Source organism: Chelonia mydas, chromosome 5 (genome assembly GCF_015237465.2).
Source record: "Chelonia mydas isolate rCheMyd1 chromosome 5, rCheMyd1.pri.v2, whole genome shotgun sequence".
In the NCBI taxonomy this organism is placed as follows: Eukaryota; Metazoa; Chordata; order Testudines; family Cheloniidae; genus Chelonia; species Chelonia mydas.
In genome coordinates, this window is record NC_051245.2 from 102233671 (window position 1) to 102247052 (window position 13382).

Here is a 13382-nt window from a genome sequence, read left to right on the forward strand (position 1 = left end):
GTGTTTTTTTGTATAATGTCTTTGAGGACTTATGTACATGAACATTTAATTTGCAGCAAGCTGGGATATGAATCTGCCCTGTGCTAGCCTGCTACACTAACTGTCCATGTGGACCCTATTGACATATGCTAACAGTTCCTCGATGCACCTTGTTCTAGTCCTGTTTCAAAGCAGTGCAGATCAAAGCGCAGTAAGGAACTCTGAGTGCACATCAGCAAGGTCTACCTGGAGAGTGCACGGTAGCCTACTGCAGGGTAGATGTACACCCCTGCTTGCTGTGAACTAAAAGTTCATGAAGACAAGCCCTAAGAGAGAACAACAGAACACTAAAGTATGAATTGTTTCTTTAGGTTAGCATCTCATGAGAGAGATGAAGAGGGCTGCAGACTAGATTTCCATTTCTCTAATCGTTGCAAGGTGTTCAGACAGTATGGTGTCTGACATAGTCTAAAAACCTAGACAGACCTTCTCCAAAGCTTCTAGCCCCATATATCCAGCAACTGTTACCTTAGGAAAGGGAGGATCTGAGATCAGTTTGACTGGAGTTATTCCAGTTGGCCTTGAGAATTATCTGAATGTAGATTTTTATTGGGGTTTTTTACTGATTGGGAAATCTCTAGAGGCAAAATTGAATACCTATGCCTCAAAACCACAACATCCGGATGGTATTACAATCTCCTATGAAAAACAACAGCAAATTATGAATACAAAACAAAATGTTACTCAACACAATGTGGAATGTACAAAATCGCTCTACCTTGAACTTGTTTGCTAAGAATATTTAATTGTAAGCAAATATCTGGAATGTATGAAGAACTTCCAGAAGAAATGTTCATGTGGGTGTTTTGGGTTGAGTAGAACAACCTAATGTTGCTGAGACTCCTGATAGTGTAGCAAAATTTGATAAAGACACTTTTGAAAAAGCATGTCATTGCATTTAGAGATATCCCTATTCTATTGAATCACCAGATCAAAATGAAAAGAATTGGGCTGTGTCAGCTCTAGTTTATGTCCCTAATTAAACTGTGCCTTTGAAAGGTTTCTCAGGTCAAGAGAGAATTTTTAAAACATGACAACATATACACAAAAAAGAAATATTTCATGCTGCAAAGACTGTTCATACTGTGGGCCAAGTTCCTAGTTAACTCACAGCACTGGCCAATAGCATAGCAGCTAATAGGGTGGGACAGGGAGTAAGTCAACTTAAATGTGGCTCTGTATATTTCCAGATTTGTCCCCTGTGACTTATCAAAGAAGGAAATTTTTTTGGTTTTCTTAAAATGAATTCTGACAGCTTGGGATGGAAGTTAATGTCTTTTTTTTTCCTGCCAAAATTCATATAATTCGGGGTGGAAAAATGTATATTTTGTAGCTTATGAGGAAACCAAGTGTTTACTGGATACTATGCTGAAATGGAATTGTCTATGCCAGATTGCTGTACAGTTACTATAATGATATATAACAGCACATTTTTACCAGTTGTGTTCCCTGTGCACTCTGGCTCTTGCATAAATACTGAGCTTCTTAATTGTCATACGCTATGCAAAGCCATGTACTCCAATTGCCATTATTAGCCAATGAGAGTACAGGGACTTGTAAAATTGCTGTATAGTCCGTTGACAGTATTGTGAATATCCAAATCTCTGCATTTGGCTATTATAGCTCTTAACCTGATTTTTCAGACGTGATGAAACTACCTCCAAAGCTCAGCACCTTTGAAAATCATGCCATCTGGTCTGACAGGAGCCTACACTCAAAATATACAAGCTGTTTGCCAGCAACAAACATGCAACTGCTGCTGCTTACTCTTTTTTCAACTGAAGCAGAAAAACTCCAAAAGGTACATGAGAGAAGCCGGGAGTGAGGGAACCCCTCCAAAAATTAACATGGGGCTCTGAAATAGATGAAATTAAATCTGTTTAAAAATATAATTGGAAGACCTTTGACTAATTAACCTCCTTCCTCCATCTGTCTTACCAGCTATCCCCTTTTCTGCCTATAGGTTGGCAAGTGTCTTGTCCTCCAAACAACTCCTCTGCGTGTGTGTTATTGTTTGCCTTCTTTCACTGGAAGGTTCCCAGCTATTTGGGGAGAAAAGTCTCGCTAACTTGGAGGATAAGACGTAGGTAGGTGGGGAAAGATGAAAATAAAGAAACAGGGAAGGGGAGGTGATAGAGGTGGAGTAGTGGGGAAACAAAGTTTTTAAATGCTTTAAAACAATTTCCCTTAAAGAAGTTTGGCAGCCTGTTTTGTTTGTATGTTTATCTTCTCTCTCACTTAAAATTTGAATATTTAATTAAAAACATCAGAATAATGAGAACAACTTGAGGGTATTTCCTTTTAACTCATTAATATCCATATCCTGGTCTGAATAAACTCCTTAGCATTTGGCCTCAAAATTTATTCATCCAGGATCCAGTTATTTCTTTGTAAATAGGAAGCAACCTCAAGTTATCATTTAAATACATTTATTAGAAACTGAAAATATACCGCAGCCTGACAATAATGATTTCACTGTCAATTCAACTAGTCCAGAATTCTAAAGTACATGTTAATTGAATTACATATTGCTGGTTAAATTAAAAGGTCCCTTAACTTTTATAATGGAGGCAAGATTTTTACAATGTGTATTGATGGTTCCTAGAAATTGTTCTTTAACTTTCACAACATTTAGCTTTTGGTACTTAACAAGGCTAGTGTGATATTTCTTATACTATTTGCTCATTTGATTTAGTTCTTGTATTAACTCAAAAGGGAAAGGATGTTCTTGTGGATAAAGCACATGGAGGGGTCAGAAAAATCTAGGTTCCATTCCTGACTCTGCTGAGCACTTGCTGTATGACATTGGACAAGTCACTTAGGGTCACTTCTCAATGGTGTCTAGGCACCTAACTCCCATTGATTCCATATCTTAAATACCTTTAAAATTCTGCCCTTTAAGGGCAGTTGTTCTGGGCGTTTCCAGTGGAAAGACTCAACGTTGACTCCAGAGGACTGTGGATAAGATTAACCTCTCTGAGTCTCAGTCTCTACATCTGTAAAATGGAAATAATATTTAATTACCTTACAGGACCCTGTGAAGCGTAACACTTTAATGTTTGCAATGATCATGAAGATCCACCCACAGAAGGCACAATATTTGTATGGCCATTGCTTCCTAAGGCCTCTGACAGGAGTGGGGCACCATTCTGCTAGCAATGTACAAAATGGTCATCATCTCACATTTACTCCCCTCAAAAGCCTCATTCTTTTCAGTGTATTTTTCCCACATAGGGGAGTGGAAAGTTCAGGACTTTCATTTTGCTGTGTGACCTTTTAATTGTTTCAACTTGGATGGTGGATTTTGCCACATCCACCAGAGAGCCTATGGGTTGACTGTAGGGAAAGTCGATTCCATTGCTAGATCCCTGGTCTCAGCAGTGTTGCACAGCCCCTAAGGCACCTTTGGATTTTACAGCCCCTGCAAGAGTCATGCTGCTAGGAGTTTCCTTCTGAATCCCCCACAAGTGGTTGTGGGATACCAGGAGAAGTGGGTGGGGTGGGTGAATAGAAAGATTCCAAAAAACTTGTGAGGATTTGCTCTATGGGATTTTGGGGGAAGATACTGGAACACTCCAGCCAGCCAACAAGCTCCAACCCTCCTCAAACTGCAGATCTTCATGGAGGAGCTTCCAAAGAATTGAAGGGAAGGAGGAGCATGCCATGGGTGCCCTTCTGTGCCCTCCCAGCTGAGAAGTGGGCTAAGCACCTTAATTGAATTGGCTCGTTAGCACTGACCCCCCACTTGGTAACGCAACTCCCATCTTTTCATATCCTGTGTATTTATACCTCTCTACTGTATTTTCCACTCCATGCATCTGATGAAGTGGGTTTTAGCCCACGAAAGCTTATGCCCAAATAAATTTGTTAGTCTCTAAGGTGCCACAAGGACTCCTCATTGTATTAGCCCCAAAGAATCCTTGTAATCTCTGAAACCAAGGTTCCAGATTGTGTCCAGTTCCTGCACAAATGTGGTGAGAGGCTCCTTTTATGCTCTCCTTTTGCAGATCTGCTCAGAGGATGGGCACAATTTGGCTGTTACCCTTTCTTTGTTCCATTTCCCCTTAACTGTCCAAAACCACAGAGGTGCCATAGAGGGCTTTTGAAGATAAAACATGCTATACAGTACTGGGCAGATCCTGAATTCTTTGTGCATCCAGAACTCTCGTTACAGTCACTGGCAGTCTTGGATGTGCAAGGAATGCAAACTCAAGCTCTGTAAGAGTAAAGCATTAGAATTAAATCCCGTTTAAACCTATTACAAGCTCTTGTCCTTGCTGAGGATTAACTGCATGAACTTTTAAAAGCAATCATTTTTAGAGCTATGAACGGGGGGGGGAGGACACCCAAAAAACTGAGAACATTTTTTGAGAATGGCAACATAAATTTTTTAGCCCTGTAACTCAACATCCGCTTTCCTGATTTTATTGAAACTTTCCCACAGAAAGTCACTTATGGGTGGAAACTAGACATAAAAGCCAAGAATTTAGAGCATATGTGCATTAAGTTAGACCTCTGTCTCTCTTTAGGCACCTTCATAAGTGGCATGATTTTCAAAAGCACTAAGCACCCAGATGCTCCCATTGTGTAGCACAGCACTTTAAAACTTAGGCCACTTATTTAGACACTTAAATGATAAATGGCGAGCCCAACTTCAGGCACTCATTTTTGAAAACCTTGGTTGAGAATTTTAAGCCCAAACAGAATTTGGGGACTTCCTTTTCTTTCTATTTTTTATTTGCTAAAGTTAAAGGGGTAAAAGACATCGCTTGGAATGGCTTCTTGAGACTTAACCTTAACATGCTACTGGGACTGCACAATATATCTGAATGCCAACTATTCAAGTAACCATACTAATTCCGAAAACAAAATCTATCACAGTTCAGGGCAACTGCACCTGTATCCCCATCAATGGTTCAGTTGAGGGCATCCACTTTGAGCCTTCCCGCTCCCCCGCTATTGACTTTCTTGGGTGGAGAGACATGTCTCTCTCCCTTCTGACAAGGGTATTTCCAGGCTGCACTGTTCCCTGCCTTCACTGTGTTATTCTGAGCTGAGACAGGCTACCTGAGTTACACTTACTTGCTTTTTCTTCAGGCATGGTTAACAGTGTGACTGCCCACAGTTATTGATATCACACAGCTCTTTTTAGCAAGGCCTATTTTATTATTAGGTTAAAAGTACTACTGAGAAAATATATTAAACAATAAAAGAACCGACATCCATGCTAATTAGCTTACCAGACATCACTCCAACTCTAACATGGGTTTTGTCAGAAGCAATCCTTGAACACCCCATCCCAGGAGTTTCCTTTGTAGTCACAAGTTCATCACAGCTTCCGCTCAGAACAAGCACATTCACAACATTTTTAGTCCCCTTTTTATAAAGCCCAGGGAGTCTTTGACCTGGAGTTTCCAGGAGTAGCTAATTAGTAGACAGTGGGGCTCTCCCCAGGGCGTAGCTTCAAAAGTCTGGCTCCAGAGGGAGAATGTTGAGTTCCCTCTTTCCATATACATTCCAAAAAATCCACTTTACACATGTTGTTCTAAAAATTCCTTTGAAGTTATGAGCAATCCCACAATAGCACATAAACATTTGCATTTTTAATACAACAAATCCTAAATCTGTTAAATGTAATTCAATCAGGTTTAACTTAATTCAGTAAAGTGTGTCCAGGATATAGTCAGTCTGTCACAACATCGATTCCATATATATTTACACACACATATATAATGTTTCTGTGCAGTGAGAAATTTCCTACCTTCGGACAGATGCATCCAACTCTCATTTCAGTAGGGCTAATGAGTGCTTATCTGAAGGCAAAATGTGGCTATATAGGTTTAATGTGTATGTGTGTGCATGCATAAATTTAATTACAATGTAGGCATATATTCATTATGTTAGATAGTCCATTGTAAGTGATCCAGCAGGATATCTCAGTCCAGTTCCACAGCGGCCTTTTTTGTGTGTGTTTCTCCTTTTAAAATGTGACTGAAGAAACCACAGCTATTTCAGTAATGTTAACAGAGATGGCAGTAGTGCAGAATTTGAAAAATAAAGGAATGTAGGTTATACTTTCCTTTCGTGTATTGATCCTCCATGCCATGGTAAACAGTGCTCCAAGAATGATGAGCAGCTCTGCTCAAGCTCTCTGGGATATATTTACTAGCTTGGCTTGAACAAGGTTGATTTCATTAATAACATAGCATTAGCTGAACTGTCAGGACACTTAAGAGACATTTCTTTTGTGTTATGTGTACGAATTGGTAGGAAATTTCTAGAATGGAAGTGAATATGCAAATTAGATGATGTAGTGTTTGTAGGGTAAGACTATGCTAATAGTTGATAAGCCTCTTAGTATGTCCAGGGTGAACTAGATGTTTCCAGAAACCTGGTCAGACTCAGAATGATCTGAGTTATATAGCTAATAAAAACAGATGTGCCTTCTCTGCAGCTAAACCTGGTGCCTCTAGTGATTACTAATCATTACATTACCTAGCTGTTCTTTTCATGGCTGAACCAAGCCCCCTGACCCACTTTTCTATTAATCATTCACTGCCTTGAAGTGGTTGATCATCTTCATATGCTCTTGCCAGCAGCTATTTTTATCACTTTCTGGAATGATATAGACCGTTTGAAATAATATTTCCTAAAACCTGGGTTAAGGTAACAATTAAGCACCTTAAATTTCAATATAAGTTTGGTGTTATCTGATAACTTAACAAGGGTTGTGGTATGAATGCATTTTCTGCCTGGTGCCTATCTCATGATCCTAACTTGTTCACTGTACAATTAAGAACATAAGAATGACCCTACAGGTCAGACCAAGGGTCCATCTAGTCCAGTATCCTGTCTTCCGACAGTGGCCAGTGCCAGGTGCCCCAGAAGGAATGAACAGAACAGGTAATCATCAAGTGATCCATCCCCTGTCACTCATTCCCAGCTTCTGGCAAACAGAGGCTAGGGGCACCATTCCTGCCCATCCTGGCTAATAGCCATTGATGGACCTATCCTCCATGAATTCATCTAGTTCTTTTTTGAACCCTGCTATGGTCTTGGCCTTCACAACATCCTCTGGCAAGCAGTTCCACAGGTTGACTGTGCGTTGTGTGAAGAAATACTTCCTTTTATTTATTTTAAACCTGCTGCCTATTAATTTAATTTGGTGACCCCTAGTTCTTGTGTTATGAGAAGTGGTAAATAACACTTCCTTATCTACTTTCTCTGCACCAGTCATGATTTTATAGACCTCAATCATATCTCCCCTTAGCTGTCTCTTTTCCAGGCTGAAAAGTCCCAGTCTTATTAATCTCTCCTCATATGGAAGTCGTTCCATTCCCCTTATCATTTTTGTTGCCCTTTTCTGAAACTTTTCCAATTCCAATATACCTTTTTTTTGATGGGGCGACCACATCTGTACGCAGTATTCAAGATGTGGGCATACCATAGATTTACATAGAGGCAACATGATATTTTCTGTCCTATTATCTATCCCTTTCTTAATTATTCCCAGCATTCTGTTTGCTTTTTTGACTGCCACTGCACATTGAGCTGATGTTTTCAGAGAACTATCCACAATGACTCCAAGATCTTTTCTTGAGTGTAACAGCTAATTTAGACCCCATAATTTTATATGTATAGTTGGGATTATGCTTTCCAATGTGCATTACTTTGCATTTATCAACATTGAAATTCATCTGCCATTTTGTTGTCCAGTCACCCAGTTTTGAGAGATCCTTTTGTAGCTCTTTGCAGTCTACCTGGGTCTTAACTACCTTTAGTAATTTTGTATCATCTGCAAATTTTGCCATCTCACTGTTTACCCCTTTTTCCAAATCATTTATGAATATGTGGAATAGGACTGGTCCCAGAACAGACCCCTGGGGGACACCACGATTTACCTCTCTCCATTCTGAAAACTGACCATTTATACCTACCCTTTGTTTCCTATCTTTTAACCAGTTACCGATCCATGAGAGCACCTTCCCTCTTATCCAGTGGCAGCTTACTTTGCATAAGAGCCTTTGGCAAGCGACCTTGTCAAAGGCTTTCTGAAACTCTAAGTACACTGTATCCACTGGATCCCCTTGGTCCACATGCTTGTTGACTCCCTCAAAGAATGCTAGTAGATTGGTGATTTACTAAAACCATGTTGACTCTTCCTCACAGATTATATTCATCTATATGTCTGACAATTACTCGTGCAGCTGGTTCCTTTGTTGTTGTCACGTAATCGCTCCTCCTTCACCTGGAGAACTCCCTCACAAAACTCCCATGTTAGCCACTCCTGTTCGCAAAAGGGCACAATTTTATTCAGACCTCCACTACCTGTGAGCATCAGTGGTTTTTTATTATTGTACCTTTCTCAGTAACTACTAATAAACGTGTAGCGATTGACTTTGTTTGCTAGCCATACCATACAGTTACCAAATCTTGAATCCCTTACTCAATCAGAAGTCCTACTGACTACAGTAAAGACTTCAAGATTTGTTTCACAGTTATTTCCTGTTCTACATATAATGGCATCAATAGTGCCACAGACACAACTGTGTGGTTATTGCTGACAAATGCTGAATTTTTATTTGTGGCCACTATATTGACAAATAGACACGAGGGGGGAAAATTATTTCCCATTTGCAGCAAATAATTTATTTGATGAATTTACCTCTAGTCACAAATTACCGCTGAACAGACTTTGATTTTTACAAATTTGTTTATTATTTGAAATTGTTTGAATATTTGTTTCAGGCAATGGGTTATTCATGAATGATTGATTTTTATTATATTGTGTTTGCTATATAAAGTGTGCGATGGTTGATGGTCACGTGGTTTTGTTTCCATTCTTTGGCTGGATGACTAAAACTTTTATAAACAGAAGGGAAATCAAAGAGATGTTAAGATGACTGCAAAAACTTTCATGAACAGACTTCGGGACTGATTTTCATTTCATTTAAACTAGGGCCAGTTTACACTCTTCTGACAGCATAAAAGAGTGTAAATGTAATGTACAAAGCAGTGTAAAGGAGCCCTAGTATAAATGAGAATCTTGCCTTTTGCATTTACAGCTGTTCACATAACTATTTGTGCAATTTTGCTTTCCAATAAAGCCTTGGAAATTTAAAAAAAAAAATCGCTCCTAGCAATGTTTTCAGAAAACACACAAGAAGCATCATGAATACTACTAAAGCAAACTGACATTTTTACTTACATTAGTGTTTGTTAAAACTTTTTTCACAATATTCTCCCAGCTCTAGTTCCCATATAATAGAAGCAATTTTTTTGCTTATGTTGGCTACCTCGTGAAAAAAAAATACATTGAAAAATGGATTTGGGATTACACAGTTATAAACCGCAGTAGAAAATTCACAGCCATTAATCTCTAACTGGATTTTTTGTGTGTGTGGGAAATCCCCCCAGCTAAACCTATCAAAAAAACATTGATGTATACGTAAACGTGACATCCACCTGTGAAAGTCACATGTTAAAAGATCAATTGGACAAGGACCATTTAGGATTGTGAAAAGATTCCCCTGTTGATCTGGACATCATTAACAGATTTATTTTGCTGGAATTTCACAGAGGGGAGCAAGGTAACTTTTTTACTGAAAATATGCATAAAAGATGACAAATGAGATGAATGTTCACAACCTAAATGTATCTGTGTGTGTATACAGCACATATATGTGGGTGATATCCATGTAATAGATTACAAAGCCAAAAGCGCATGACAAGTATATTTTATTTTATGGCTTTCTCACCTCTGCTGTCTACCCCAAATCCATCTCCCCTAGGATTTATACTGACATTCCTTAACAGCTAAGCATCTTCAAAAGGCTGCCACTTTTTAAATAAACTTGCTAGCAGAATGATTTCTTCTTTCCCCTCAAAATTAAACTGGCCTGAGGCCTAGGATGGACAATTGCTAGTACTGGACCAGAAACAGCTTTGAGTTCCAATATCTTATGACTCCTCAGGGCTTGAATCAGGAGCTTTATATTCCTGGAATGGGAGTTTTACTTCTCTCTAAATAATCCCTTCTCATAAATAAAATGCAACATAAAATATTGCATTACACAGTCAAAAAATACTCTTAACCTGTTAGTCTCTTCTCTCATAAATGGTCAAGCCATCTACACAATAGAAAATAGCTTATATTATAATTATACCTGAGAATGCTTTGAACTCAATTACTGCACCCAAAAATATAACACATTCTGCAGATATTTAGACTCTTTTCTATCATCCTTGGCAAATAAGTAATGCATTAACCTGGTATGATGAACCTCTCTGACGTTCTCAGCCTACCAGTATATGTGCACACTGGATTATGTGTAGGTGAATATGTGGTCTGTGTTTGGAAGGTGAAATCTCTGACACACACTTAGAAGATGAATAAGGAAGGTACTCTGTAGCTGGATTTCCAGGCTGTATAGGGAGCACAGCTATGATAGCTTTGTCTTTCTGCCTCCTCATAGACTAACAAATTGGTGGAGAATAAAAGTGATGGAGAATAAAAAATGAGATATATTTAAAATTGAATATTAACTAATAACCTTAACTTAAAAATAATGAAGTTCTTTGTCTCTTATGTGTGTGTGTGTGTGTGTGTATAAGCTTTTTATTATAAAGTTACCTATATGTTTTTCTGATGTAGTTAGAAAAATCTGGAATTAATTTTAAAAGAAAATGTTCCTTTAAATAATTACAATTTATTTATCTATTATTTCTTTGGACTTATACAAAAAAGAAAAGGAGCGAATAGCAGGGTGCCCCTGACACAAAAGACAAAATCACAACAACATTAAATAGCAGTTTTCCCTCTTGATATCCAATATAAGAGAACCATTATACTGTGGATGACTCTGTTTCACCTAAAATGGAGCATGACCCAGGCTAAGTGTGTGTGTGTGCATCAAAGGGAGAAGAGTAGTGTTGCCTTGTCAAAACATATAAATAAGGGACTCAGTCTGGTCTTTACAGCTGCTGTTCCTGTAAGGAGAGGCTCTGATTGACGGGTAACACAACCAGCTCACACTATTACTGTGAAAGCCATAAAAGTCCAATTGATTCTGGAGTTGAAGTATAAGATCTTTATTGTAAATAAGGCTCACTGGGGCTTAACATTGTAAAGAACTGGAATGGTTCTGGGCAATGGCACTGGTAAATAAAACCCACACTGCACTGGAAGACTCATCTTTTGACTTCCCTAAGGGCCCAGACCTTGCTGAGGCAAAAGTCCCACTAAAGTTAACAGAATTTATTCCTGAAGGAGGGATGTAGGATCTGGCATAATCTTGCCTCTATGTATTAATTATTATGATAATGGCCAACCAAGAACAGGGCCCCATTATGTAAGGCACTGTACAAACACAGAGTAGTAGACAGTCCTCACCCCTAAGAGCTTATATTTAAGCCAATGAGAAGACTGTCATTGGATTCAATGGGAACAGATTAGCCAGTTGATTACTACGGCTGTGCCCAGTGCTACAGGGGGCTCCAGGACTGCAAAGGTATCCAGCTGCTGCACAGAGGCATAAAAGGGTGGGAGGATCCTTGCACCTTCCCCTCTTGTGCACCCATAGAGCAGATGAGCACAATTTGGCCCTTAAATTGAAGTTTCTTCTCTGTAAAGCTCCATGTATATTGGGGGGGGGGGGCTGTAGAAATAACTAATTGTATGAATATGAATTAAATGTTTATTTCATTAATATCTCATATATCTTCCTTCCACCACTGAATTGTTTCTGTCAGTAGATTTTTCTAGTGCTCAGTCTGGTCTATTTTTATATGTTCCAAACAATGGAGTGTCCACTATTTCCCTGGGAGAATATTCCCCATTGTAATAGTTATGCCAGGAAGTGTTTCCTGATATTTAGCAGAATTTTCTCTATCCTCATTCCACCTTATTACCCCTAGTTATTCCCAGAGAAGAACTTTATATATACTTCAAAAACTTGTTTATAAAATGAGACATAAATGTATTTAACCTGTAATCAACCTAAAGCCTGGTTAATCTACTAATGAGAATCATGAAATGATTTCTAAAATTGTTCTAGAATGGGTTGAACTAACAGATGGCGTAATTCCAGGGATATATATAAAATAAAAAGAGAAAGCACAAACCAAAAACCCTATCCTTAAATCAGTCACCCTATTACAAGTACATTTTTCTTTTGGCTTAACTGGTAATGTCTTAAGTTGTTTTATAAGTAGGCGATTATGAAAGCAATTTTTTTCTGTCATAGATGAGGATGTCTGGGGATGAAGATTGTAAGAGATAATCACCATAAGGTACCAAGAGAGGCTACTTTGTGCTTAGTAAATTTGTGGTTTGGGTTGTTTTTTTAAACCAACCAAGAAAGCAGATGGACACTGTGCCAGATAATGGATCAGTGAATTGAGTAGATGTAATTGTCAAAAGCTAACATTATTGTTCTCTAGGCATAATGAGGAGGGCACTATTAGCAGTAAATGTGGGCCAAGGCATTTCCTTTACAACTGACCTACTTAGTTGGTGGAACACTTTAAGGAAGGTGACGTTTTCCCAAAATAGTGTATAGTAAGTTACGCTTCCAACTCCATGATTGTTATGACAAATTGACCATGCGACTAGGTGGGATTCCCATTCTGCTCCTAAACAAGTATATACATATTTTATGTAGGGTCTAAGATCAACCTTTCCTGAGTTTTGGCTTTATTAATAAGGTGACTCAAAAAAGAACAATATATACTCCACCTCAAGCTTCCTTGCCAGGTTTGGATGTTCCTAGGACCACATAAGGCTGGAAATAAGCTAATAGATTTGTTCATGCTGTTGAAAGGATTTTTGGTTCCAGAATAAGACAAAAGACAAATTTTACAAACATCCATGCCTTTCGATCTTAGCCAGAGCTTTGTCGCAAGAGCTGTTATCCTTACCACCCAGTGCATGTATGTGACTGAATCGTGGGGAAACTCATGGCCCCATTTGTTCTGAGTGTATATTTCTACAGCTCCTATCCCTCCAAAATCTTTCTCAGAGGACATAAGTAAAGGTTTACTCTTCCCTCTCTCCACCTAGCCTGAAAGATGCATTTAACATTTATCACCCTTTTAGCATATGAATGTTTCTCTGAGAGCTTGTCCATGTGCTTAGGAATTTGGACAAGGCAGATCCACCTCCTGCTTTCTGGAGCCATGGAGAGTGAGAAGAGCTCATAACAGATAATCAGATCTAATAAAATGATCCTAATAGAGTTCCCCTCCCCTGAAAGCACAGTATTGTACCCTCCAGTATGTTTTCAAATGTGTTTTCCAATCTACTTTTTAAATGTTCCAAGCAATAGGCCAGGAGATGATCCCAC